Source organism: Octodon degus, unplaced genomic scaffold (genome assembly GCF_000260255.1).
Source record: "Octodon degus isolate 3935 unplaced genomic scaffold, OctDeg1.0 scaffold00168, whole genome shotgun sequence".
Classification (NCBI taxonomy): Eukaryota; Metazoa; Chordata; class Mammalia; order Rodentia; family Octodontidae; genus Octodon; species Octodon degus.
Window position 1 is genome coordinate 2917355 of NW_004524744.1, and position 5395 is coordinate 2922749.

The window sequence follows — 5395 nt, forward strand, 5'->3', positions numbered from 1 at the left end:
CTGATGTTAGATAACAGCAATATTTGCTATGTGCCCCTCTCTCTCTCTCTCTCTCTCTCTCTCTCTCTCTCTCTCTCTCTCTCTCTCTCTCTTCTCTGTGTGTGTGTTTAATGTCAGCCAAATAGCTTGACTTGACTGTTTTACTTAGTGACCAAGTTACAGAATTTAACTTTCAGAAACTTGAAATTAAAATCACATTAAGAGATTAAAAGTTTTTGATCTCCTGTAATTAGATAAAGGTCTGTGACGGGCTTTTACAAAACCATTATGTATGAATTATTTTCAAACACATAATAAAAAATAATATACCTGTACATATACCAAAAAGAATAAAAATAAGTAAGCATATTTTATTATCCTAATAGCTAACACTTGTAGTGTTTACCATGTGTCATATGGGAAGTCTGACATATTTGTTTCACAGACCTCCCATTCTTTTCTATTTTATATGTACCAGAGGTAACCAAGGTTAAGAGTTTAATTCCTATAGATGATTTTTACCTTAAATTTTTGCATTCTGATTTTAAGAACTTTAATGGACTCTGGGCAGCCTGTGGGACTCTGATAAACTTTGACCCTTCTTAAACCCCAGCACAAAGGCATGGAGCTTCTGCTGGTGCTGGTCCAAACTGTTAATAACTTAGGAGGACTCTAAGCGACCTGTGGGATTCAGGACAGCTGCAATCTGTAGGGCCAGCTGGAGCAGATACGGAGCTTTCCTGGAGCCATTTAAGAACTTTAACGGACTATGGGCAGCCTTCAGGACTCTATCTGGGTGATTACTGGGAGCTTCAAAAATGCCAAAATGCAGGAGCAAAAGGCAACCTCAATCCTCTAGCCCACCCAGAACAAATCAAAGAGACATAGAAATACAAGAACTTAAAAATCACACACCTGAAATCTCTGAAATGATAGCAAATAAAGTTAAGAAACAATTCCATCAGGCTATAGAAGCAATAAGAGTAGAAATAATCTCTCAGGTTCAAAAAGAATGGACAACAATAGTGAAAGAATTGCTCAGCATACCTAAGAAGATATAGATAGAAAAATAGAGAATAGAAAAATGATGGAAACACTGCAGAACAATATAGGAAAGAATTTGAATGCATGAAACAGATTCAAACAGATATTCAGGAAATTAAGGACTCTATTGAAAGCTGGAAAACCACTTGAATGAAACTGAAGATAAAGTTTCAGTCCTCAAAGACAGTGTTGCAGTTAATGAATGTGAAATAAAAGATCTCTTAAAACTAACAAGGAGACAGGAAATAACAATTCAACAGCTATAAGATGATACAAAGAAAAAATAAGAATAATAGGTGTCAATGGAGCAGCAGGAGACAGCACTAATGACATAAAAAGACTATTTGCAGAAGTACTAGCAGAAAATTTTCCAAACATGACAAAAGAGCCTGACATACAATTAAGCAAGACATAAAGAACTCCACACAACCATAATCAAAACAAATCTAAAACTAGAGACATAATAATCAACATCTCAGAAATTCAGCAAAAGAATATAATATTAAAAGCTGCTAGAAAAAAAAGATAACTTACAGTGGAAAATCCATCAGAATCACAGGAGATTTCTCAAAACAAACCATTAAATGAAGACCTTGGAGTGACGTATTTCAAGTCCAGAAAGAAAATAACTTTCAACCCATACTGATGTATGTTGCAAAACTAGCTATCAATTTGAATGGTAAAATAAGTTCCTTCCATGACAAAGAATAATTGAAAAAATTCATGACCATCAAACCAACCCTACAAAGAGTACTGACAGATATTCCAGAAAGAGACAGAAGTGATCACAGCTTCAAGAACAACAGAAAGGAATCACCAATGAGAAAAAGTAATTAAAGAGGGAAAATAAACAGAAACTATAAAAGGAAAATGACATGATAAAGACAAGTAAATACATATTAGCTATAACCATCAATATGAAAGGCCTCAAATCACCAATCAAAAGAAACAGACGAGTGGAGTGGATTAAGAAGAAAAATCAAACAATATGCTGCATAGATGAAACACATCTAACTCAAAAGGACATTCATAGACTAAAAGTCAGAGGAAGAAAATATCTTCCATGTCATGGGAAATCAGAAAAAGGCAGTGATACTTATTCTAGTTGCTGACAGTATCAACTTGAAAGAAAAAATCATCCAAAGAGATAAAGAAGATCACTATAGACTTTTTGAGGGAAAACTGCAAGAGGAGGATATAACAACAATAATTATATATAATCTCAATGTAGGAAAACCCTCCTACATAAGAAAACAGACATGAAAAATCAAATGAGTAATAATACAATAGTAATGAGGGACTTTAACACTCCACTATCACAGAGAGATAGATCAACTAGGCAAAAAATCAGCAAAGAAATAACAGAACTAAACCAAACTTGTCAAGAAATTGACTTGGTAGACCTTTAAAGAGTGTTTTACCTAGCAACAACAGAATACACATTCTTCTCAGCTGCACATAGAACACTGTCCAAAATAGACCATATATTAGCACACAAAGCAAAATTAAGTAAATGTAAAGGAATTGAGATTATCCCATGAATACTATCTTGGCACAATGTAATAAAACTAGAAGTAACTGACAAAAATAAAAACTACAAAAACATCATAAGCACAGGAAAATCAAAAAATAACATTCACAACAACCAGTGGATGACAGATTAAATTAAAAAAAATTATAATCCACAGAAAATGCAGACACAACTTACCAAAACTTGTGGGATGCAATGAAAGCAATCTCAGGAGGAAAATTTACAGTGGTAAATTTGCACATTAGAAAAGCAGAACAAGTACAAATAAATGATCTTATGCTACACTTTGGGCTCCTAGAAAAAGAAGAGCAGGTCAAGCCAAAAGCCAAAAAAAGGACAAGAAATTGTAAAGATTAGAGCACAAATTAATACATTGGAGATGAAGAAAACAATACAAAGAATAAGTAAATCAAAGAGTTGCTTCTTTGAAATAATAAATAAAAGTGATAAACCCCTAGCCAACCTAATCAAAAAAAAGGAAAGAAAAACCCCAAACTCATGCAATGAAAAATGAAAGGGTGCAATCACCATGGACTCTAGGAAATTGAGAAGAACATCAGTGCCTGCTTCCAAAATCTTTACTCTCACAGGATAGAAAACACAGAAGAAATGGACAGTTTCCTAGATACATATGAAATTCAAAAGAATTCTACAAGAAATTTCAGGAATATTTAAGGCCAACTTTTCTCAAACTCTTCAATGATTTTGAAAGGGAAACAATTCTCCCAAATTCATTTGTGGAGGCAAGTATTACTCTGATTTCAAAGCCAGAGAAAGATCCAACTGAAATAGAGAAGTACAGGCCAATCTCTCCAATGAATATGGGTGCAAAAATCCTCAATAAAATATTAGCAAACACAATTCAGAAAGTCATCAAGAAGACTACACATTATGATCAAGTGTGATTCATTCCAGGAATGCAGGGATACACAAATCCATAAATGTAATAGACCACATCAATAGAACCAAGATAAAAATCTACATGGTCATCTCAATAGAAGCAGAAGCTTTAGATGAAGTCCAACACTCATTCGTGATAGAAGCCCTACAGAGAATTTGAATAGATGATCTCTATCATAACCTGATAAGATCTATGAGATACCAACAGCCAACATCATACTAAATGCACAAAAACTGAAGGGCTTCACATTAAAATCAGGAATAAGACAAGGATGTCCACTGTCTCCACTCTGATTCAATATAGTTCTGGAAACATTAGCCAGAGCAACTAGACAAGAGAGAGAAATAAAAAGAATAAGAATTGCAAAAGTGAAATTTGTCAATATTTGCAGATGACATGATATTCTACATAGAGGATGCCAAAAACCCCAACAAGAGTTTTGCAGATATAATCACCAGATTCTGCAATGTAGCTGGACACAAAGTCAACATCTAAAAATCAGTAGCATTTTTGTACACAAATCAACAGTGAAGAGAAATTAGTAAAACCAATCTTTCACAAGAACATCCAAAACAATGTTATACTTAAGAATCAATCACACAAAGGACAGTGAAAATTATGCTACTCTGAGAAAAGAGATTGAAGAGGATTTGATAAAATGAAAAAATATCTCATGCTCCTAGATAGGAAGAACAAACACTGTCACAATGCCAAACTCCCAAAATTGCTATGCAGATTTAATGCAATCCTGATTAAAACACTATTAAGATACCTCACAGAGCTAGAGAAATCTTTCCTCAAATTCATTTGGAACCAGAAGAAATACAGAATATCAACATCAGTCCTGGGAAACTAAGGAAAGGCAGGAGGTATCACAATACTTGACTTGAAATTATACTATAAAGTTTCTGTGATAAAATCAGCAAAGTACTGGCATAGAGACAGACCTGAGTGTCTGTGGCACAGATTAGAAGATGCACACAGAACTGGAAACACACTCAGCCAAATTATCTTTGATAACGTGGTCAAATAGACTCACTGGAAAGAAGATAGCCTCTTTAATAAATTGTGCTGGTAAAACTGACTTTCCACATGCAAATGGCTAAAGCAAGACCCATACCAATCACCATGCACAAAACTACAGTCAAATGGATGAAAGACTTACATATTAGAATAGAAACACTAAATCTTCTGGAGAAAAATGTAGACAGAAATCTTAAAGACAAAGGGGTAGGTAGAGAGTTCACGAACAAAAACCAAACTGCATGGGAAATACTTCAAAGAATAAACAACTGAGATCTTATCTTTTTTAAAATTTCTGCACTTCAAAGAAAATCTCCAACAGAGTAAAATTAAGGAAAACCCACAAACTGGGAAAATATAGCTGAGTGCACCTCAGACAAAGTCCTTTTATCTGCAACATATGAAGAATTAAAAAATATCAAATTGAAAGACCTAATCCAAATATGGGTATCCGAGATATTCACTTCTGAGAAGAATAAATACAAATGGTGATTGCATATATGACAAAATGGTCAACATCATTGGTCATTTGAGAAATTCAACTTAAAGAGACGCAGTCCTAGCCCAGGCCCGGTGAGTGTGTGGAGAGCTTCCTGCTAACCTGCGCAGGCGGGACCAGTCCCAGCCCAGGCGCAGCTTGGGCCGGACCCTCTCCCACCCCCTCAGGGCATCCCCCCACAACTCCGCCGTACCTCCCCAGCCCTCCCGCCCAGTTGGAATTTCGGCAGAGGTCTGGGAACGCCCAGACCCAGTCCTAGCCCTGGTCCGCAGCGGGAAGGAGCTGAGCACAGCAGCCAGACCTAAGCCAGACACAGCTGGATAAGTTCAAACTCTGTAGAGCTCCACCTGAACTTCAGTACGTGTGAAGGTTATAACTACAGCAAAGATCTACAACAAAGGGCAGAGGACAGTGCTAC